The sequence below is a fragment of the Camelus dromedarius genome, chromosome X (genome assembly GCF_036321535.1).
Source record: "Camelus dromedarius isolate mCamDro1 chromosome X, mCamDro1.pat, whole genome shotgun sequence".
Lineage (NCBI taxonomy): Eukaryota > Metazoa > Chordata > Mammalia > Artiodactyla > Camelidae > Camelus > Camelus dromedarius.
This window is the reverse complement of record NC_087472.1, coordinates 80,519,106-80,543,917: the sequence shown is the minus strand read 5'-3', so window position 1 is coordinate 80,543,917 and position 24,812 is coordinate 80,519,106. Positions and strand designations below refer to the sequence as shown.

Below are 24,812 nucleotides of genomic sequence, written 5' to 3'. Positions count from 1 at the left end.
GTTTCAGGTCTTACATTTAGGTCTTCACTCCATTTTGAGTTTATTTTTGTATATGGTGTGAGAAAATGTTTTAATTTCATTCTTTTACATGTAGTTGTCCAGTTTTGCTAGCACCACTTATTGAAGAGACTGTCTTTTCTCCATTTTATATTCTTGTTTCCTTTGTTGTAGATTAATTGACCATATGTGAGTGGGTTTATTTCTGGACTCTCTATTCAGTTTCATTATCTACGTGTCTGTTTCTGTGCCAGTACCGTACTGTTTTGATTACTATAGCTTTGTAGTAAAGTCTGAAGTCAAGGTGGATGATTCCTTCAGCTCTGCTCTTCTTTCTCAAGATATTTTGGCTATTCAGGATCTCTTGTGTTGTCATACAAATTTTAAAATGACTTGTTCTACTTCTGTGAAAATGCCCTTGGTATACTGATAGAGACTGCACTGAATCTCTAGATTGCCCTGGGTAGTACAGTCGTTTTAACAATATTAATTCTCCCAATCCCTTTAGGGGATTTTTAAAGGGGATTTGTTTACACAGTGTATCTTTCCATCTGTTTGCACTGCCTTCAAATTCTTTCATCAGTGTCTTACAGTTTTCTGAGTACAGGCTTTTTACCTCCTTAGGTAGGTTTATTCCTAAATATTTTATCCTTTTTGACATGATAGTAAATGGAACTGTTTTCTTAATTTCTCTTTCTGAAAGTTCATTGTTAGTGTATAGAAAAGTAACAGATTTCTGTATATTATCTTGTGTTCTGCAATTTTACTGAATTCATTTATTAGTTCTAATAGTTTTTGGGTGGAGACTTTAGGGTTTTATATATGCACTATCATGTCACCTGTAATAGCAACAGTTTTACTTCTTACCTTCCAATTTTGATGCCTTTTATTTCTCTTTCTTCTTTGATTACTATGGCTAGGACTTCCAATACTATGTTAAACAAAAGTGGCAAGAGTTCACATCTTTGTCTTATTTCTGATTTTGGAGGAAAAGCTTTCAGTTTTTTACCATTGAGTATGATGTTAGCTGTGAGTATGTCATAAACTGCTTTTATTATGTTGAGACACGTTCTCTCTTTGTCATGAATGGATACTGAATTTGGTCAAATGCTTTTTCGGCATCTACTGAGATGATCATGTGATTTTCATCCTATTTTTTGTTAATGTGGTGTATCACATTGATTGATTTGCAAATAATTGAACCATTTTTGCATCTTTGTTATCCGTATTGTTGCAAATGGCAAAATTTCATTCTTTTTTATGGCTGAGCAGTATTCCATTGCATGCGTATCCATATCACATCTTCTTTATCCATTCATCTGTTGATAGGCACTTAGGTTGCTCCCATACCTTGGCAATTGTAAATAATGCTGCTATGAATATTGGGGTGCATGTATCTTTTTGGATTAGTGATTTTGTTTCAGATACATACCAAGGAGTAGAACTGCTAGGTCATATGGTAGCCCTGCTTTTAGTTTTTTTGAGAAACCTCCGTATTGTTTTCCACAATGGCTGCACCAATTTACATTCCTACCAACGGTGTACAAGGGTTCCCTTTTCTCCACATCCTCGCCAACATTTATTTGTGTTCTTTTTTTATTATATTTTCCATTTCCTTGTTTAAAATTCTCACTGTGTTCATCTATTCTTTCCCCTAATTCAGTTAGCATTCTTATTACTAATAATGAATTCTTTATCTGGTAAATTGTTCATTTCTGTTTCAAGAGTTGTTTTTTTCCAAAGGTTTTCTTTTGTGCTTCCGAGACAAATTCCTCTGTCTTCTTATTTTGTTTCCCTTTCTTTGTCTCTAAGAAATTAGGTGAAACGGATACCTATCCTGGTCTTGAAGGGATATCCTCATGGGGGGCATCCCTATACAGTCTACATGCACCCAGCGGCTTTGGTGGGAGAGCTGGATTCGATGGGAACACAGTCACATCTTTCCTCAGGGTGCGCTGGCAGCTATCACTCTGATAGGAGGTGGGGCTGGAGATGGAGGGGCTAGGGCAGAGCCAGGTATGAGGCAGGGCTTCTCCTCTGCTCAGTTGCCATCACCATCCTATGGGAAGCAGGATCAGGCCCCAAGTGGCTGGAGCAGAAACCCTGAGGGTCAGGTCTGAGCAGGATTAGTTCCATTTAAGTGTGTGTTGTTCCCCCTCCCAGCACCAGCACCCTCACCCCAGAGGGGAGCACTGCTGGAGCAAGAAGGGCTGGTGTAGGTGTTCAGTGAGCATCAGGGCATAGGCTGTCAGAGTGTCTGGCTGCTGTCAGAGATCCAGACGGACTCTGATACACCACCTGTGTGATCACCAGAAATGGCTGCCCACTACCTGCTCAGATTCTGCTTAGGGTTTGCACCACTTCAGTGTCTCATGGCCAGGCTTTTCCTCAGTCATTACAGCCCTTGCTCCAGTGTGGAGCTGCAACACAAGGCAAGCAGTGCTGGGGTGTCTACTCAGCTCAGGTTGGGGCACGTGCCGGGGTGGTCACAGGAAACAAGTCAGTTACTGCACTCCTCTTGAGCAGAGCTCAGCCTTCCCACAGCCCTCCTGTTAGTCCCACTGGTCCTCTAACCAGGTAACGGGGTTCATCTTCCCTTTGTCAGACCTCAGGGCTGAGGTGCCCCATATGTGGCTTAAATGGCTCACTTCCCAGGGAGGGTCTCTACCTGTGTAATCTCCCTTTTCCTCTGAGCCCCCTCCCAGGGGCACAAGTCCTGACCTAATCACTTCTCTTCCCTTCCTACCTGATTCTGTGTGCATCTTTCCTACAGCCGTGGTTGTTTTCTGCTAGTTTTCAGTTTTCAGTGAGAACTGTTCCACACGTAGATGTATTTTTGATCTGTGTGTGTGTGGGGGGGAGATGAGGTCCATGTCCTCCAACTCTGCCACCTTTGATTCAAGTCTCCAAACTCAAGTTATTAGCTATTATCATAATTATTAGTAGGTAGTAGAATGAACTGTCCTTCAAGAAAGGCCAAAATCAGTTTTAAAAAAACCCTTCAATAGGGTCCTAACTACTATGTGAATGAAAATTAAACCCAAACAAAGGTCACTGCCTTTGTTCATGCATGTATTCATTCATTTATTCTTCAACAAACAAGTATGAGGGAATACAAGGATGTGCTGAGTGGCACCAGCCATAAATGCAATGAGATCCAAGAGGCAGGGATTACTGTGAGCTGGGGTGATCAGGCACATTTTAAGAGAAGAAATGTAAACTGGAATATCTTCAGGGGTAGGAGAAAGCTGAACAGCAAAAGAGAGCTCCCCCCAAAAATGGTGTGAAAAGAGAATGACATGGATTGGGTGGCCCAGAAACAGCAGTGGCAGGTCCCACGGTGGTTGATGGAGGTTCACTGATGAAGCTGAGCTTCTCCAAAGGCAGCTCATTCATCTCTGAAACTCCATCACCCACCATGGGCCCTGACACAGAGTAGGTGCCTAATATACGTTTACTGAATGAATGAATGGTAAATGTACATGGTTACACACCACACTGCAAGGCACAGCTTCCATACCCAGTACTTCGGGTTGCAAAATTTACTTGAATGAAAAACAGCCAGGTAGGGCTTGCCTGATGGTGGCCCAAGTGTCATTCCCCTCCTGCTTTGTAGTATTCTCTCATTTTACATCATAATTTCTACATTATAATTCTCCCTCTGAGCAACTAAAAATTAGCATGTAGTTACTGTTCTCATTTTTTTAAACAAAATTTGGACTCTAATTAAAGAAGAAAGCCTGGGTGGCACTAACCTGGTCATTTGTTAGCAACTAATGACCACACAGTTGCCTTGCTTTTAATCATAGAAACTTCATTTAGAAAAGAGACCATTAGAACATTGGAGTTTGGATGAAATAGTAGTTTCACTGTTAATGATTTACCCGCTCCCACAAGAATATAATCATGGAAAAAGAAATAAAAGAAGCACAGTATAAATATATATGTATATATAAAACCTCAGAAAAAGAGTTGGTCTTTTTTCCACTCTTTAGAAACATAAGAAATAGTCTATCTGTTTTGGCACAACATTATATGGTTTATTTATTCTAAAATGCCAAGAATTTTTCTAGCATCCCATAAAACTCAAGCCTGTAAGAGTGGATATGCTTCAAAAATAAAGAGAAAAGCCTGAGAGTTATTAAGATTTTTAAATAGCGGGGTTGATTTTAACTAGGTCTACAAGAGCAAAGCCAACTCCACTTCAGCACAGGTATTAATAATGATGTGACATTCCCCAATAATGTGTCTAATCTATACTTTGTCCAGTGTAATTTTAGAGAGTCCATATGGCATGGAAGAGAAATTATGTGTGGCAAAATGCTAAAACTCAAACTCCTGGCTGAGCTTGCAAAAAAGGAGAGAAAATGTCCCATGTACTAAGGCAAGGAGGTAGCTGGTACAGCCAGAGAGGAAGGTGTACAAGCTAACAGGGTGGCACCTGGGGGAAGTAGGGATTGAACACCATTAACAGGTAAGAACTTGGATTTTAATGCTCACTCAGGTGCAAGAGACAAGGCCTCTGGCCAAGGAGAATAGCAATTTGGAATTCCTACACATGAAACCTGTGTATAAAGCTAGAACTGTAAAAGGCTGCAATTGAAGTAAAAGAAGGATTAATAAACTCTAACCATGGGCTAAGAGAGATGACAATGGACCTTTTCTCTGAGTCTTTGCATAACAAGGGAAGGAGAAAGGAAGGAAGGAACGAGAGTAGATAGATTACCTAATAGAACTCGAAAGTCAATATTCTGCCAAATAAGAATTTGTAGTACAAATATATTTTACCCATTTACTATAGAAAGCTCCAAGGCAATAAATTGACATCAAAATTAAGATTAAATTAAGTTCAGTTTATAAGCTAGCCTGGAGAGGCAAAATCAATACTCTGGAAGTTCTACTGCTGAATGCTAAAATTAGTAGGTGAAAGCTTGATGAAAAGCAGAATTTGCATAGTCTCAAAGTATCGCCCTTGAAGTACTTATTCACTGCAAAAGGAATGATAGTAACTTTAAAATAGAGAAATCTGAGAAATACCATCTTAATAAAGTGGTTAAGGTCAATATCACCAGTAGTAAGACATGTCAACATCATGAGCCCTTTGATATGATGCACTAAGAAAGACACATCATTTCTGTAGTATTATTGCCAAAAATGCATAATCTTAGTTCAACCACAAGAAAACATCAGAAAAATCCAACTTGAGGGACAGTCTGCAAAATAACTGATTCAAAGAACGGATTCAAAAATATCAAGGTCATCAAAGACATGGACAGACTGAGAACTGTTATAGAAACAACTAATCCAATGTGGGATCCTAGATGGGATCCTGGCAAAGAAAAAGAACATTGGTTAAATTCAAATAAGATGTTTATAATATTGTCCTAATGTTAATTTCCTGGTTTTGATAATAGCGCTGTGGTAAGATGCTAATGTTAGAAGCTGGGTGAGGGGCATATGGGAAGTCTCCATACTACTTTGGAACTTTGCTGTTAAGTCTACAATTAGTTCAAAATAAAAAGGCTTAAAACAAAATAAAAAACAAAAACTACTCTGAGAGGCCCACAAAAGCAGCACAGGAACACTTCAGTGGAGGAAGAAAATCCAGTTTAAGATGAGCTTTGAAAACATAAAAGGAAATAATCCACCAGGAGTGAGAGTCAGCAGATGTAACAGAGGGATTAGTACCCCATGAATTTGGGACATCAGAACAAAAGTCAGTAACAGACTATGAAATTATTATGTTTAAAATTATAAAAGTGCTAAAGTGGAGAAACCAAGAAAAGTACAAGATGCCATGGAAAAGAATAGAAATACTTACACACACATATACACACATACAACTAAATAGCACTTAAGGAATTGGAGGGCACAGCCACTGAAACAATGAACTGGATGACAGATCTAAGGAAAATTCCAAGAATGCAGCAAAGAATTAAAAATAAATGAAAAGAATGAATGGGAGGTTAAAAGATATGGAAAAGAAGTTTGACAAGTAGTTAAGAGGAAAATAAAAATTCTTAAATTAAAGAATTACAAATAATCCCAAGACACACTGCAATGAAACTGCAAAAAATCAAAACCAAAGGCAACCAGAGGGAAAAAAGACATACAGCTACAAAGGAACAATTATATTAATAAGAGACTTACAACCACAATGGAGAGCAGAAGACAATAGAATAATATCTTCAAAAGGTCAAGAGAAAATAACTATAAATCTAGAATTTACCTAGTTAGATTTTAAAAGAGAAAAATAAATACATTTCAGAAAACAAGATTATTCATTCCCAGAGTTACAAAACAAGTCTCAAAAATATCAAAGAATTGCTATCATGCATCATATTCTCCAAGTGTAACAAAAAGAGAAAAAAGAACTGTAAGAAAGTTAACGTCATACACATTTAGAAATTTAAAAACAAATAATTAATTGGCCAATTTTAGGAAATATTTACATATGAAGGACAATAAACACTAAACACACTAAAGCCAAAGCAGTACTTACAAGTCAAATTAAAGCCTCAAGTGCAAGTGCATTTCTTAGAAAATAACGACTGATCATCAGTGAAACAAATGTCCAACTCAAGAAATTAGAAAATAAACACAGAGAAAATAGAAGGACGTAATAAAAATAAAAATAAGAGTAGGAATTAATGAAATAGAAGACAAAGCAAAAAAAAAAAGAATTAACAAATTAAAATCTGGTCCTTTTAAAAATTAATCAAATGATGCTAGTGAAATAGTAATAGGGCTAAAAAAAGGTGATGCATTTTAAAAATGAGATAAATAATAATTTTCAAAACGAACTCAAGAAAAAACAGATATCTGGAATAAGATATCCACCCACAGGAAAAAAGGAAGGGCTATCTGGTTTTTCACACAACTTCTACAAAACCTTCAGAGAACTAATAATACCTAACCTTTACAAACAGAGAGTGAATTTTATGAGACTATTATAAAACACTGATATCTAGACTGGACAAAGACAGTATGAGAAAGACATCCATATGAACAAAGATGTGAAAATCCTAAATAAACTATCTGCATCTACCAAAAACCTATGACAAGCAAAGTACTTAATGGTGAAATATTAGAAATATTTCTTTTAAAGTCAGGAAAAAGATAAGGATATCTGCCATTACTAGTTACCTTACATATTACATTGCAGCTCCTAGTCAATATAATAAGAAAAATAGAAAGAAATCATATGGATTAAAAGGGAAGCAAGACTGTCATTATTTGCAGTTCATATGATATGGTCTAAAATAAAATCCAAAAGAATCTACAGACTCTGAGGACTCAAAAGAGAAAATGAGATCAGCATACAAAAAAAAAATAGTGTTCATATACACCAGCAACAACCAATTAGAAAATGTAATTTTAAAATTAAAAGGCAATATTTGCAATGGCAGCAAAACTATACAGTATTATAAAACAAGATACACTATATTCATGGATGGGAAATCTCTATTTCATAGTGACAGCAATTCTGCCCCCTAATTAAATTCAGCAGAAGTTCAGTCAAAAATCCAATCTGGCTTTTTAAAGAACTAGAAAAATTGGTCATAAAATTAATATGGAAAATTAAAAGCCTAAGAATAGTCAGAAGAAGAAAAATTAGAACCCTGCTATACATCACAACTTACCATGATGCTACAGCTATACTAACAAATTAAAATAGGTGGACTAAGCCATAAAAAAGAATAAAATAATGCCATCTGCAGCAACATGGATGGACCTGGAGATCGTCATTCTAAGTGAAGGAAGCCAGAAAGAGAAAAATACCACACGATATCACTTATATGTGGAATCTAAAAAAAAAAAAGGAGACAAACTTATTTACAAAACAGAAACAGACTCACAGACATAGAAAACAAACTTCTGGTTACCAGAGGGGGAAGTGGGTGGGAAGGGATAAATTGAGAGTTCAAGATGTGCAGATACTAACTACTGTATAGAAAATTTGTAAATAACAAGTTTATACTGTATAGCAGAGGGAATTATATTCAACATTTTGTAGTAACCTATAATGAAAAAGAATATGAAAACGAATTTATGTATGTACATGTATGACTGAACTATTATGCTGTACAACAGAAACTGACACAACATTATAAACTGATTATACTTCAATAAAAAGAAAAAAACATCCACAAAGGTCAAAATTAAAACAGGTGGTACCGGCCTAGGGATAGACAAGCAGACAAAACAGAGAGCTTAGAAACAGATTCATATGGACCATGAAATATGTCAGATATGTCAATACAAACCATTGAGGGGAAAAAGGGTAGACTTAAAAAAATTTTTTTTTTAATTTCTTTGGGGGGAGGCAATTAGGTTTATTTAATTAATTTATTTGCTTTATTTTAATGGAGGTACTGGGGATTGAACCCAGGACCTTGTGCATGCTAAGCATGTGCTCTACCACTGAGCTACACCCTCCCATCAAAAAAAGGATAGACACAATGCATGGTGCTGGAACAACTGGAAATTCATATGGTATTCATAATTTCTTAAAGAGGATGCAAAATTCACAAACCATAAAGGAAAAAAAAGTACATAAAGTCATTTATAATTAAAAATTTAAACCTCCATATGACAAAAGACACCAGTCACGCAGTGCAAAGAGAAGCCCAGACACAGAATATATCTGCAATGTACATAAGCAACAGAAGACTCACATGCAAAATGTATCAAGAACAAAGCAGTAAGACTTAAATCCCAGCAGAAAAATGAGCAATATGCAACAAATGAAAATATAAATTGGTGCTTCCACTTTGAAGAAAAATGTAACAATCCTTAGTGAAGCTGAAGATACTCAACTTCACCATACAGCTTAGAGCCCAGCAATTTTAGGTTCCTATTCTGGAGAAACTAGCACATATCCACAGAGACACGTATAAGGACGCTTCCTTGCAGCTGTCTGTAATAGCAAAATAGCTGTTCATAAGTATAAGAGAGTGAAGAATGATCCCCAAAGATATCATGTCCCAATTTCTGGAAACTGTGAAGGTGACTTTATTTGGAAAAAGGATCTTTGCCAATGTGATTAATTTAAAATCTTGAAATAGATTACCCTGGATTATCCAGGTGGGCTCTAACTGCCATCACATGTATCCTTAACAGAGAGTGGGAGCGATTACACACACACACACACACACACACACACACACGATGAGGAAGTGATGTGAAGGAAAAAGCAGAGACTAAAGTAATACCACAAGCTAAGGAATGCCTGCAGCCACAGAAACTGAAGAAGCAACAATCAGATTCTCCCAAAGAACCTCCAGAGGGGCATGACCGTGCCAGCAACTTGACTTCGGCCCAGTGATATTGATTTGGGACTTCTGGCCTCCGGAACTGTGAGAGAATAAATTTCTGTTGTTTTAAGCCACTTAGTTTGTGGTAACTTGTTACAGAAAACTAATATAATAAATAAGAAATTGGCAAACTGTAGTTTATTCATAAAATGAAATACTACAAAACAATGAGAATAAATGAACTAAAGCTACATGTACTGACATGGGAAATAACTCAGAATCATATGCTGATTGAAAACAGCAAGTCACAAAAGGATATATACAGTGTTTCCCATTATGTACATTTTTAAAAGCACAAACAATATTATAAATTGTTTATGGATACATATGTATGTGGAAAAAATTAAGCGTGGGGATTACACATACATCTTGATACTGGTAAGAAAAAGAGATGTTAGGGAAGCAGGCATTAGCTATATATCCATTTCTTACTTAATTTTTAAAAGAGAGATAGAAAAATGTAGAAAATGTTAACTTTCATTCATTCTGAATAGTGGGTATATAGTGTCTTTCAGCACATTTTGGCATATTAAAAATTTTTTAAATTACCGTTTAAGTTTTGAAAGAAAGAATATCAGTTTTGGAATCAAACAGACTTAGCTCTGAATCCCAGCTCTGCCCTTAACTACCTCTGTGATCTTGAGCTGACAAATGAGTGCCTTGTAGGATTATTTTAAGGATGAAGTGAATTTTGTATAATTGTCCAACACAACCTCAAAGACTAATAGCAAAGTGTCCCAGGTGGGAAAGACTGAGGTCTATGAGAAAGCTTAGTCCTGCTGGTCAAGAGAATTATATACAGCAGTATTTCCAAAATTGTTTGATCAAGCAGCACCACTTTATTAAAATATTTTTGAACAGTCACCCTTTCTCTCTTTCTATATATTTATCACTTAATAATAATATGCTTATGCTATTGTACTTTTATATATGAAATATATGCAAAATAATTTTAAAAAATTAAATAAAAATAAATGTAAATCATGGGAAAATAAATATGAATAATGGAAAAGATCATTTTCCATTATAATGGAAAACAGATTACCAATCCAGCCTCTTCCTTTTTACAAATAAGGAAATGAAACCCCAACAGGTAAAGTGATCTGGTCACCATTATAGGAAGACAACTCATTCTATGAGGCTTCATGAAAATAGAGGCAAAAACTCCAAACAAAATTTCCACACACCAGAAATTGACACAACATTGCAAACGGATTATAACTCAATAAAATTAAAAAGACAAATTTCACAGATCAAATACAACAATTATAAAAGGGAAAACAACATCATGACCAAGTGAAGTTTATCCCAGAAATGTAAGCTTTAACATTTGAAAATCAATCAATGTAAGTCACCATATTAACAAACTAAAACAGAAAACTAATCCAATCATTTCAATAGATGTAGAAAAAGGACTTGACAAAATCTAATACTCAACAACACAGGAATAACAAGGAACTTCCTCAACCTGATAAAAGAGATTTACCAAAAACTCTTAACTAACATTACATAACGTTAAAAGATCAAATGCCTTCCCCTTAATTTTAGGAACAAGAAACTGATGTTCTCTTTTGCCTCTTCTATTCAACATTGTACTGCTACTTCTAGCGAGTGCAATAAAGTAAGAAAAATAAATCAAAGGAACCTAGTTTGGAAATAAAGAAGTAAAACTGTCTTTATTAACAGATGATGTGACTTTCAATGTGAAAAACCTGTGGAATTTGGGAGTTCGGGATCTGCAGATACTAATGACTATATATAAAACAGATAAACAAAAAGGTCCTACTGTATAGCACAGGGAACTATATTCAATACCCTGTAAAAGCCTATAATTAAAAAGAATATGAACAGGGATATATATATGTGTGTATATATATTATATATATATAACTGAATCACTATGCTGTACACCAGAAACTAACACAACATTGTAAACTGAATATACTCCAATAAATAAATAAATAAAGATCAGAACTGGAAAAAAAAAAAAAAACCTGATGGAATGAAAAAGAAAGCTAGTAGGACAAATAGGTGAGTTTAGCAATGTATCAGGTTATAAGACCAATATATAAATATCAATCCTATTTCTATATACTAGCAATATACAATTGGAAATTTAAATTAACAATAATATAATTTATAAAAGCATCAAAAATATGAAATGTTCAGGGATAAATCTGACAGGAGATGTGTAAGACCTGTACCCTAAAAACTATACGTTATTTCTGAGACAAATTAAATCCCAAATGAATGGAGAGATATACCATGTTCATGAGTCAGAAGACTCAAATACTATTCACAAATTTATCTACAGATTGAATGCAACTGCAATCAAAATTCCAACAGGGTTTGTTGTAGAAACTGACAGGCTGATTCCAAAGTTCCAAAGGAAATACAATGACCTAGTATAGCCAAAATAACTTTGAAAGAGAAAAACAAAGTTGGAGGACTAACACTATCTGATTTCAACACTTATTAAAAAGACACAGTAATCAAGAAAGTGTGGTATCAGTGACAAGATAGGCAAATAGATCAATGGAACAGAATAGAAAAAGGCCCATCACATATGGACACTGATTTTCAACAACAGTTCAAATTCACGTCAGTGCAGAAATGATAGATTTTTTTTCAACAAATGGTGCTAAAAAATGCTTATCTACAATATAAACAAACAAATAATACTTCAATTCTTACTTCAAACTACAAACAAAAAATTAACTCAAAGTGGATCGTAGACCTGATTGTAACACCTAAAACTGTAACGCCTCTAGAAGAAAACACAGAAGAAAACTTCTGTGACCTTGGATTAGTCAAAGATTTCTTAGCTGTAATACCAAAAGCATGATCCATAAAAGCAAAAACTGATAAATTAGACTTAATCAAAATTTAAAACTTTTGCTCTTCAAAAGACACTTTTTAAAGGAAATAAAATAAGCCATATACAAATGTAAGATATTTGGCAATCATATATCTGATAAAGGACTTGTATCCAGAATAAATAAAGAACTCTTAAAACAGGAACGAGAAAACAGAAAACTCAAAAAATGTTTGGGAAAAAGACCTGAAATCCCCTCTGGCTTCACCGAAGATTTATGGATGGCAAAGAAGCTCATGAAAACATATTTAACATCATTAATCATTAGGAAAATTCAAACAAAAACTACAATGAAATACTACTACACATCTATTAGAATGGCTAAAATTAAACAGACCAGACCATACCAAGTATGGTAAGCACATAGAGGAACCGGAACTCTCAAAGACTCTTCATAAAAATGAAAATGATACAATCACTTTAAAAACAATTTGGGAAGTAAAAAGCTGAACAAACTGAAAAGTCAACATTTCTCCTTAGATCCATCAAAGAAGGGAGGTCACTGGGCAAACCACTGTCCCTCAAATTGGAAAGAGAGATAGACAGGCAGATACAGAGAATCATGACTTATCAGAGCAGAAACCCACAAGCAGTAACCTCTGTGGGAACCAGTAGCAGGGTAGGAAAATCTGAATTGTAATTGATGAATTTCTGGAGGCTCTGTGTGGACAAATCTAAGAGATTAAAAGCTCCATGGGAAGCCAGTCTTCAAGGGAGTCCCATACTTTAGTTGAGTTTTATCTCCAGGAGCTAAACCAGGTTCTCACAGAGAACACAGAAGAAAAATCCCCTGTGGTTTCTGGCAGAGGGGGAAAGTAACCATTTTCAAATACACAAGAGCATTCTATTCTTCTTAATAAGGCTTGCTTTCAAGGGAAACCATTTTGTCGGAGCCTAACCTACTGAGTGTTATCAGAGCCTAACCGACCTGGGAGAAGGGAAATACTCAACTTCAGCCGCCTCTAGCCTTCCATATGTGGGAAAGGAAATATCCAAATCTAGCCCCCTCCAACCATCCTGTCCCACCTAGAGGGGTGGGGAGGAAACTGAAAGGTACTTAAGAAGTTCAAAGCTGAGGGACACAGGCACATTAAAAAGACTGAGCCCTAATCCCAGCGATAGAGAACCCGTCCCTTCCCCCTGCACCTTACCACGACATCACCAAAAGCTTATTTACCAGTTTCTTTTAATCAGTACATCATGTCCGGCTTTCAACAAAAATTTACAAGGCAAAAAATGCATTTTGAAGAGACAGAGCAAGCATCTGAACCAGACTCAGATATGGCAGGGGTGTTGTCATCATCAAGCTGTGAATTTAAAACGACTATGATTAACATGCTAAGGGACTTTATTTCTCCTTCACCTCTAAAGTATAGTTTCACAGGATACAGAATTGTAATTTGGTGGGGGGTTTTTTTTCTGACACTTTAAATATTTCACATCACTCTCTTCTTGCTTGCGTGGTTTCTGAGGAGAAGTAGAATGTAATTCTTATCTTTGCTCCTCTACAGGTAAGGTGTTTTTTCCCCCCTCTGACTTCTTTCAAGATTTTTTCTTTATCTTTGGGATATTAGTGTAGTGAGGATGCTTCAGTTCTCAAGAAGTGGGAATGTACTGCATAAGGAAATTGTTGAAAGTATAAAAGATAAGCATTTCAGTTTCTTTTGCAAAGGAGAATCTACAATTTTAATAGTCAAAACTATGCCAAAGAATAAGAAGAAAATGAATGGGTAAGGCATTGTCACTAATTTAATAAGAATTTGAAAAATTCTTAAACTTTTCCATTTCAAAATTATATTTTAAAGCTCTGTATTTTTTAAGTTTAATATAAAATATTCCGGCATATAATAGAAAATTTTCAAATACGCATTATAAGAATTTAAGTAAAATAAACCTTCATGCTTATCCCACAGCATATACAAAATTTAATTTGTGATGAATCATAGACTTAAAAAGTAAATGCTAAAATCATAAAGCTATTAGAGAAAAACAGAAGAAAATATCCTGGTGCCTCTGAGGTAGCCAAAGACATCTTAAACAGATTACAGAAAGCAATAACCTTAAAAGACTGAATTTGGACTTCATCAAAATTTAAAATACATACAGTACTCATCAAAGGACACCACTGAGAAAGTGAATAGGAAAGCCACAGACTGGGAGAAACACATTTGCACAATGTGTATCTGACAAATGATTAGTATCCAGGAAATATGAAGAACTCCTACAACTCAGTAATAATACAACAAAGAACCAATACAAACTGGCAAAAGATTTGAAAAGATACCACAAAAAAAATATACAAATAGCCAATAAGCACATGAAAAAAGTGCTCAACATCATGGGTCATCAGAATAATACAAATTAAACTACAGTGAAACACTACTACATGTCTACCAGATAGCTTAAATTAAAAGAGCCTAATAATGTCAAATGTTGGTAAGGTTGTGAAGCAACTTATACATTGAATGTAAACTGGTATAACCACTTTGGTAAAGGCTCTGGCAGCTTCTTAAAAAACTAAACATATATCTATGTCCTAGCAATTCCATTTATAGTTATGTAACCAAGAGAGAAACATTATGGTCACAAAAATATTTGTACAAGAATGTTCAGAAATTAGAAATAACCCAAGTATACGTCAGCAGGGGAAAGAATAAACAAACTGTAGTAGACTCACACAACGGAATACTACTCAGCAATATAAAGGAGTGAGTTACTGATACATTCAACAATAAATCTCAAAATCATACTTAAGAGAATCTACAAAAGAATACATCTGTATAATTCCATTTAAGTGAAATTCTAGAACAGGAAACAACTATCTACAATGAAGAAAATCTAAAAAGTGGTTGCCTCTTGAATGGGGGATATGGGCAAGGACTGAATAGGATGGGGTGTGAGGGAACTTTCTGGGGGATGTTAATGTTGTTATGTCTTAATATGGATTTGGGTTATAGAGGTGTATGTGTTTGTCAAAATACATCAAATGTACACCTAAAATTTGTGCATTTTATTGAATATAAATTTCACATCAAAAGGAAAAAAATGTAAATAAATGATAAGCACACTGAAATATTTAGAGAGAAGTAACTGATTTCTGTGATTTTCTCTGAAATGTAGCAAATTAAGATGGATTACTGGAGATGGATAGAAGGGTGAATGAATGGAGAGATGCATGGTAAAGCAAATATAGTAAAATATTAATGATACAATCTAAGTGGTGGGTATGTGAGTGTTCACTGTTCAGTCCTTTCAAATTTTCCGAATGTTTCAAAATTTTCCTAAAATGTTGAGGGGAAAATAAGTGGGGAAGACTTTGTTGCTAATTTTGATAAGAAAAGTACAAAAACTACTATTCCATCCCAAAGTTAATTTCAAAGCTCTGGAATTTTGTAACATAAATATAAAATATTCTGGCCCATAATGTAAGAATTTTAAGTAAGCACATCAATAACTCTAATCAATAACCAGAGTAGAGCATCAAACTCATACCCTGCTCTATGACTCTTGACTTTTGCTCAGAACATTCTGCCAGCATTTGCCATTAGTTCTTTCTGAAAACTGAAGCAAGAAATAAAAAATGTTCAGTGCTCTTTGTCCAAGCTTTTTGGTTTTATTTGCTTGAGCTTTGTTTTTATCTTTTTAATTTTTTTTTTTTTTTTACAATTGCTCATTGTTTAAAAAAATATCAAAGAATGAGGCAGCTTGGTGTGTAGCCTGCTAGGATTTCTTCAGAGGATACACAATCTTTGAAATATTTATATAAATATACATGCCCATATAACCTTTAGATTTCTGGCATAAATAGGACCATATTATACAGACTTCTGAATTTTGTTTTATCTACAAAACAGCATGACATATATATGGTAGCCATTAGTGCTGTTTACCTAACATCTGGTTTCCCCCTCTCTTCTGAATATATGGGTGGGGCCATGTAACTAGTACTGGACATTGAATTGAGAGTGTAAATGACATGTATTTCCTCCCAGTGGAAAATTTATTGGGCTTGACCCTTCAAAATTCTCTTCTCTTTTTGGTATATTCAAGGTAGTGGCTATTCTGTCAGCTTCAGTCCCTTAGTGGCTACTATGAACAAAGCTCCCCCTGACAACAACAATGGATACACAGAGTAAGCAAGAAACAAACTTTTGTTGATTTAATTCTCTGAGATTTGGGAGTTAGTTGTTAATGCAGCATTACTTGACCAATCCTAACTAATACATTGACCATTTCCCCAGGTATGCATATTTGGTCTGTCTCATTCTTTCTAATGGCTAAATAGTACTGTCTCAAACCAACACAATAGAATTTATCCAACTATTTCCCTATTGTTGGGTATTTGATTTTCCCCCCCAATTTTTGCTATTACAAAGTTTGCTGCAATAAATACTATATGTATGCACACACATACACACAATCTGTTACAATCCACTTGTCAAGTTTTTCCTGAATAAGTTTCTAAAAGTGCAATGCCTAGGTAAAAGGGTCTAAGCATTAGAGAGATACTGCCAACTGCCCTCCAAAATGCTGAACCAATTTAAATTCCTATCAGTAGAAAGTGAAAGTATCTGTTATCACACGTGCTCATCTGGAGTCAGTTATATTATTCTTTTTAAATGTCATCAATATAATATGTGGAAATTATATTTCATTGTTGTTTCAGCTTGCACAATTATTGGGCTTCTTTTCATAGGTTTAAAGGCTATTTATATGTCTTTGAGAACTGTTTGTTCCTGTCCTTAACCCATTCCTGTCCATTGATTTTAAAGGAGTTTTTCCTAAATCCTTAATGTAAATCCCCTGGTTCTTATACTGGTTGTAAATATTATCTCTCAGTTTGCCCCTTGTTTTTTTTTTTTTATTGATTTATAATCATTTTACAATGTTGTGTCAAATTCCAGTGTAGAGCACAATTTTTCAGTCATACATGAACATACATATATTCATTGAGACATTTTTTTCTCTGTGAGCTACCATAAGATCTTGTGTATCTTTCCCTGTGCTGTACAGTATAATCTTGTTTATCTATTCTACAATTTTGAAATCCCGTCTATCCCTTCCCACCCTCTGTCTGCCCCCTTGGCAACCACAAGTTTGTATTCTGTCTATGAGTCTATTTCTGTTTTGTATTTAAACAACAAAAACAAAGCATAAATACAAAACAGAAATAGACTCACAGACATAGAATGCCCCTTGTCTTTAAAGTTTTTTTTTTTTTTATCATATTTTTTGCTACAGAGAAATAGGAAATGTCCTGTAGTTAATACAGTCAACTTTTCCTTTATGGTTTCTGGAAACTGTGCCCTATGTACCACAAAATAAAAATGTATTAAATGTTTCCCAATCAATTGTCACTAAAACCTTTATTATTAATCCATTCTTTGCCCACTGATTTGAAAATTTCTCCATACCTTACAATAAAGTTCATAAAAATGAGTCTTTTTATGGGCTCTATATTGTTTCACTGATATTTTAGTTTATTCCTCTATCAGTACATTACAGTGCTTTCAAATATCTATAAATTAAATAAATTCTAGAATCTAGACTTTAATATACTTCCTTTTCAACTCTTTTTTCAACCCCTGATTTTTCCTGAGGGACCTCACAATCAGTGAGCCAACTTCTCTCCCCTAATCCTCCAAAACAAAACCAAATCTAACAACAGCAGAAACAGACTCACAGACATAGAATACAGACTTGTGGCTGCCGCGGGGAGGGGGGTGGGAAGGGATAAACTGGAAATTTGAGATTTGCAGATACTACTACTATATAGAAAACAGATCAACAAGTTTATATTACATATAGCACAGGGAAATATATTCACTATCTTGTAGTAGCTTATGGTGAAAAAGAATATGAAAATGAATATATGTATATTCATGTACAATTGAAGCATTGTGCTGTACACCAGAAATTGACACAACATTGTAAACTGACTATACCTCAAAAAATAAAATTAAATTAAAAAAAATCCAACAACAGCAACAACAAAAACCCACATTGTAATTCTGATTATAATCTGCTTCAAATCTAGATTAATTTGGGCAGATTAGAACTTTTTAAATAGTGTCTTCCCATTCAGAGATATAATAAAGTCGTAAACTTATATTCGTTTTAGTCTCACACACTTCTTGTCGAAGTTATTCCCAGGTATTTCATAATTTTTGTTGCTATAGTGAATAGTATCCCCCACTGCATAACATTTCCTAACTTTTATTACTAGTATAAAGTAAAACTATTGGTTTTTATGTGGTTTTCTTATATTTAGCTACTTTCCGGAATATTCTTAATAATTCTAACCATTTTTAAAATGAGTCTTTTGAATTTTTAGATACACAATCACATTTGGGTTCTAATTTAAAAATGAGCCTTCAGTTCTATTTTGGGCTATTACACAGTGACTTCTAAATGCCTATTTCCACTACACCAAATAATGGGATTTTATGGCTGGAAGGGACCTTATAATGATCTAATCCAAGGGTTACCTGGTAAAGTTCCTAGTTGGGTATGCAGGTAAGATAAACAGGAAAAGGTATAGACAATAAGGAATTGTAGAGACTGGGGGAAAAATACAGAGAACAGGCACGGTGTGAAGAGAGCAGCTGCCACTCACCACCAACTGATTGCTGACTTGGGGAAATGTAGGCCCAGTTTCTATTTTTCAAGAGGAATCAGAAAGATTTGTATGTTTAAACTCCTAATTTTAAAAACACTAAACAAAAGCCAAACAAACTCCAATTGCCAGCTATCAATCCATGAACTTGAAGCTCATCCAATGCCTCATTTAAGGCAATTTAAACTCAGAAAGTTTAGCGATTGCAAAAGTAGTGGCATACAGAGGAGGACTTTGTATTTTGTTTAGCTGCTTGGGTGGATCAGAACAGTATTTGTAAAGTACTAAAACTAGGCAAGTGGTTTTGCTTGGTTTGGTTACAAACAAGGAGTTTAGTCCCTAATGTTGACATTTTATGCCCCCTGTTTGGCTCATCTTGGCTTGCATTTGTTGTCATGGCAAATGAAATGGTACCTTTTAACTCACCCATCTCTATCTGAGGAAGTTACCACATTATATTCTCCCTCACCCCAACATGGAAGTCAGAGCTCAATTTCCCAGCCTTCTTTGCAGTTAGAAACATGCAGAAGACCCAGGCTCTGCCAGTCAGGGAAGCTTACATGAGACTTTGACTTGGAAGGGATTAACAAGAAAAAACCAGCTAGGTGTAGGCCACATTTGGTGTCAGACGGGTCCAGCTTTCAGGGGTAGCACAGGATACAAGGTTGCCAAAAGTGGTGGTAGCGGTGGTTGTGGAAAAAAATCACGTTCTTGGCAGCAGTGCACACGCAGCGAGTGTGGGCGATGCAGTAGTTTAACAGAGGCCATCTTCTCATCAAACAAGTTCTACAGCCCAGTTCTGGGCACTGCTCCTAGAATTTAGCCTCAAGCTTGTTTCTCCAGCCCTTCCAAGGATACTGTGAACCACCCAGGATCCTTTTAATAAATTCCTTTTCTGCTTAACTAGCCAGAGAGGATTCTGCTCTTTAAAACTAAGCCCTCACCAATGCAAACAACACTATCAAGCAGTGACAGAATCAAATCAAAGATCTCGGTCTTTTTGATTCCCAGGCCAGCACTTTTCCTATGACATCGCGTTATTTATATTTAATGGTTTTAGGAACGTTCAAATGCTTTTTTCCAAAACAGATGCTGAGGCTCGCATCTCAAAGATATGGTATGGACACTGTCAACGTGTCTGTCTGGTTCATGATGAGAGTACATGTTTGAGTGCTTTTGGAATTTGTTTTTGCTTCTGTTCATATACATTCATAGACTCGTGGTTTCTTTAAAAGATATCAGACTTACAATAAAAACACCAAAAACAATGTACACAGAGTTGTTCAAAACAAGATAGAGCAAAACCACATAAAAGGAGAGATAATTGTCTGAGATAAATCAGGATGAGATCATTACAATGTCCTAAGCACTAAATTTACAGTCTTCTTCCTTAAAGTAAAGACAGTAATGGAGTGGATTATATAACCGTTTCCCAACCTTGGTCCACTAAAAACGATGTTTATTTTCCACCTTCATGGACTCCAAGTTTTTAAAGGGTTTCTTCCAACCTCATTTAGTAAAAGAATATTTTCAATGATTTCATCAAAAGTAAACACACAACTTACTGAAATACCAAAAACAGGACATAGATTCCTACCACTATTTTTGGTGACTTTTTCGAACTATTCCAACTGTTGGGATAATGGGTTTTCATTTTCTAGTGTCCACTCTGCACTATAGTGTGCTTCAATAAGAACTTTACACGCATTATCAGATTTATTCATCACAACAGCTCTACGCAGTAGGTATTATTAGCATTCCCATTTTGCAGGTGAAAACACTGCTCGGCAACTTACTCAAGGCCATCAAACTGACAAATGCCAAAGCTGAGATTTGGATGCAAGTCTACAAGTCTAAAATCAGATCTATTTACTGCATTATATACTACCTCTCTCAGGAAGAATTTGAATTTTATAAAAAAGAATTATTTCCTCGAGGCTCTAAATCTTAGAAGGAATGTGTTACATGGATGCTCACAGGAAATCTCCTGACCCTGAAATTGATAATGGGGGTCTGAGGAAGAACTGTGTAATAATCTCCTGCATTCATTGAGGCCTGAGCCACAGGGTGCTGGAGCTATCTGGGAAAGACCCAAGGGTGAACCAGGCATGGGCCCTACCCTCTAAGGTTGTACTCAGGTGGGAAAGAGAGGTGAACACAGAAAACCAAAATACATGCAGGCTACACGGGGCAGGTGTTATCTCTGATGGGAAGGCAGGGGCTCGGGAAGGTGGCCAGAGGGAGGGACTGGCCACGTCTTCCCTGGCATGAGGCTCTCACTGCTGCTGTCAGCTGTGGTTCAGAGTCCAGGGCCCACATCAGGAAGCCTTGCCTCGCCCACGTTCCAAATTGCCCAAAACACTAGCCCTGCTAACCTAGCCCCTGGCTGGTTCCCTGCTGAAATCTGCCCATTAGGTATCGAGGCTCTGAGAAAGGCTCTCTGCACTGTCTTCGATAACAACCAACAGCTCTCTTAGGCCAATGTGACAGACCATGACAAAAGGGTCCCAGAGAAATAGGTCCAGCCTAGAGGCAGAACCAGTGACCCCCACAAGGCAGGAGAAAAACCCTGTCTCATCAAATTGCCTTCTGGTTCCACTTGCCCCTGTACTCCTTTAGGTCAATTTTGAGGCAAATATCTCAGGAAGGCCCACAAGTTAATCATTTATCCATTATCAACCGTGGCATCTTACGTTGAGACAGTTTATTAGCTCCCATCCGCAGGGTTTCCCTGAGAAGAGTTACACATCTCTGAGAAGAAAGGAAATGCCCAGGGCTTGGACCATTGCCCAGAGCAGCAAGCCCGGGCCATGGGTCCCCTGGTACGTACCGAGAGTGCCAGGCATGTGAGCCGGGGAGAGAACCAGGAGCACAGTGGTGAGTGAAGCCCTGAGGCCTACACTGCAGTCCTGCCCCTGCCTGCCCACTCTACTATTTCAATTCACACATTTTAAAAAGGGAACATTTTACAAGTGTATTTCTAAACCTACATTTTAAGAGTTTCAGAATGTCAGCGCCTAGAAGGGGCTTTAGAGACCATTATACGGGCAAAAGAGTGAGGTGCAGGTAGGGGAAGTGAGTTGCCTGAATCATCTGACTTGCAAGGGTCAAGCTCTCCCTGACTCCCCTATAGTCAGAGACTGATCACCCTTCCCCAGTGCAAGGTAATCAATTATTTACTTGTTTGCTGCAAACTTTAGACATAATGTTCCTTGAGAAATAGGACCATTCATTAAATTATTCAACAAACATCTATTGTACTTGGCAGGCGCCAACTGTGGAGACAGGGAAGTAAACAAATAACTCAACAGGGGCTACCAGTGGGTAATATGTGAAAAGCATTTAGCACGATGTATGGCCCATAGAAAGTACTCGATAAACGGGCACTTTTACAATTCTTTCAGTGAGATGGGAAGAAGGCAAGAGATGTAGGCAAGGGTCAGATCATGACCAAACTCACATGAAACACTGAATGATTGGGAGCTGTCCTAGAGCACAGGAATGACATGATCAGATTTTGGGAAGGTCACTCTGGCACAGCTTTGGAGGATGAAAGGTAAGAAAAGGAGATGAGTTATGCAGTTCTCAGGAGAGTCCAAGGGAACAGAGGAAAAGTTGAATGGCAACAGTGAAGCTGGGGATGAAGAGAGGGAGTTTAAAAAGTGCAATTTTCAGAGGTTGGGAGAGGTCAAGAGAGAGGAAAGAAAAGGCAGACCCTGGCCCAGGCCCTGGGGACAAGTACAGTGGCCTTTACCAAGATAGGATCCCCGGCTGCAACTTTATGGGAGAAGAAAATGAGATCAATTTAGGGAACGTTATTATGGGATGCCCAGACGTCTGAGGGACATCCAAAGGGAGATGTCCCGGAGGAATGTGTATTTCCAGATCTATGCTTCAGGAAAAAGGTCTGAGCCTGAGGAGCTGAATGGAGAACTCAGCTGTCAGCTGACAGCCAAAGCACTGAGGGCTGGATAAAATGCAGCCACTCAACAAATATTTATTAACACCCTCCTATCTGCCAGGCACTGTGAAAAGTGATAAGGCTAAAAAGCAGGAAACGAGGAAGAGAAGGTCCCTGCCCTCAAAGTTAGGTTCTGGTGAGAAGCGTCAGAACATACACACAGAAATAAAAGACAAATATGAAACTGACTATACTTCAATGAAAAAAAAGAAGACAAATATGAGCTAGTAAAGGCTCCAAGCACAGATTTAAATTAGGATGTGGTGTGACAGCAACTGGCTATGTAGTTCCTTTGCCTCTGCCCAGGAAAGAGTATAAGGCACGAAAAAGAAAGCTGAAGACCAGAGCTAGGGACCCACAGCTGTGGGCCAAGCACAGAGGCCCAGTGCCCGACACCGGGCGTATCACATGCACCGGGACATCCTGACTCCTGCTCTACACACTCATCTGGAGAGAAGGACACCACCTCCAAACCAGAAACTCCAAGAAGCATTCTCACATCTCATCATTCCATTCAGCAACTGAGATACGTAGTGAGCCCGGCACTAGATGCCAGGTTGAGGGTGGTAAGCTGGGCCATGGAGGTCCCTGCCCCTCAGAAAGCTCACATTCTAACAGGAAAAGACACAGCCAAGCACACACACACCAAGTCCAGGTATCTAAACAAAGTAACTGTAAGTTGTGCTAGGGCTGTGACAAATATAAACAAGGGGCTGAGTGGTCTACTGTACAGAGAATAGTCAGAAAGGCCCTCTGAGGGAGTGGCATTTATAACGAGTCCCGGAGTTTGCCCTGAGACAGATGGTGGTGTGGGCTCTCCGAGCAGACAGAACTGTGTGTGCACAGGTTCAGAGGAGGGAAAGAGCTGGATGTGTTTGAGAAACTGAGTGACAGCCAGTAAGGTCAGAGGACAGGGCTGCAGGAAAAGAAGGGATCCCACTGGAAATACAGAGCCACAGCCCTCAAGGCTGCAATGACACGTATGGAACTTATTGTAAGAACAATGGCCAGCCACTGAAGGCTTTTTCAAGCTGGGTACAGCCTGATCTGATTTCCACCATAAGGAATTTCTGACCAAGAGAGGGCCTAATTATCAGGAGCTGGTTCTTTCTGAGCATCCGGTCGCCTTCCAATCACAGTGTGGCCGGCCTTTATTCCGCCTGTGACTAGGGTCAGGCTTCCAGCCGTAGAGCAATCCTTCCTCCTTGGATCTTCTGCCTGGCCTAAGTGCTTCCCCCGAAGCCCCACTAACTCACTAAAGTGTTTCCAACAGGCTTTGCGAGAGTACTGGGAGAACGGACGCTTTTGTAAAAGAACACAAATTAATAAAACGGAACCATTCCCCCATTTCTGATGGAAGTGTCTTTTCTCCTCCACAGCTCTCCACTAGCCCACGGCCTGAGCAATTGTCTTTGCTCTTTACCCTGCCTCCATTTGTTTTCCAAACGGCTGTGAACATGTATACTACTCTGAACACTAACAAAGAACCATAAATTCTTATTGATCCCAGAAGCTTGGGCATTCGAAACAATAAAAATATGTCCTCTGAGTGCTGCCCTCAAAAGAGCATTCTGGAGACACAAAAGAGCTTTGTTCAAACAACAAATGAGCTTTGGGGACACTCTGGGCCTAGTGGTGGGCTCAGGTCACCAGGTACTGATGCAGTAGGCGACTTCAGCCACAAAGTCAGACCTCCCTGTCACACTCTCCTGGGCTCACATCTTCATTTCTCAGCCACATCTTGACTGCATCAAGCCGAGTTTCCTATATAGCTTTCAGCCGCTATTGTTTTCAGGAGCTAGAATTCTCAGCCTAAAGAGAAAGTCCTCTTTGTCCTCCATCCATGATTTAATTTACATTCTCCTGAACGCTCCATTCACTTTGTTTTCAGGCTAAGAAGTCTCACAATTGTACCAGAGCCTGAATTTGAATTTCCCTGTGTTTCCGCTGTTTGGAAATTTGCCTCGGTCAGTCACTGGGCGGTCCTAGAGTTCAGCTTAGTCTTAGAAATATTATAAGAAATCATGAATAATGATTTTCTCTATC

General features: G+C 37.4%; 1 protein-coding gene across 1 annotated transcript in view; it reads right to left on the bottom strand.

Annotated features, from left to right (window-relative positions):
• EFHC2 (EF-hand domain containing 2) overlaps window positions 1-24,812 on the bottom strand; it is a 169,087-nt gene that overhangs the window by 43,341 nt on the left and 100,934 nt on the right. The gene's annotated exons all lie outside the window — the stretch shown is intronic.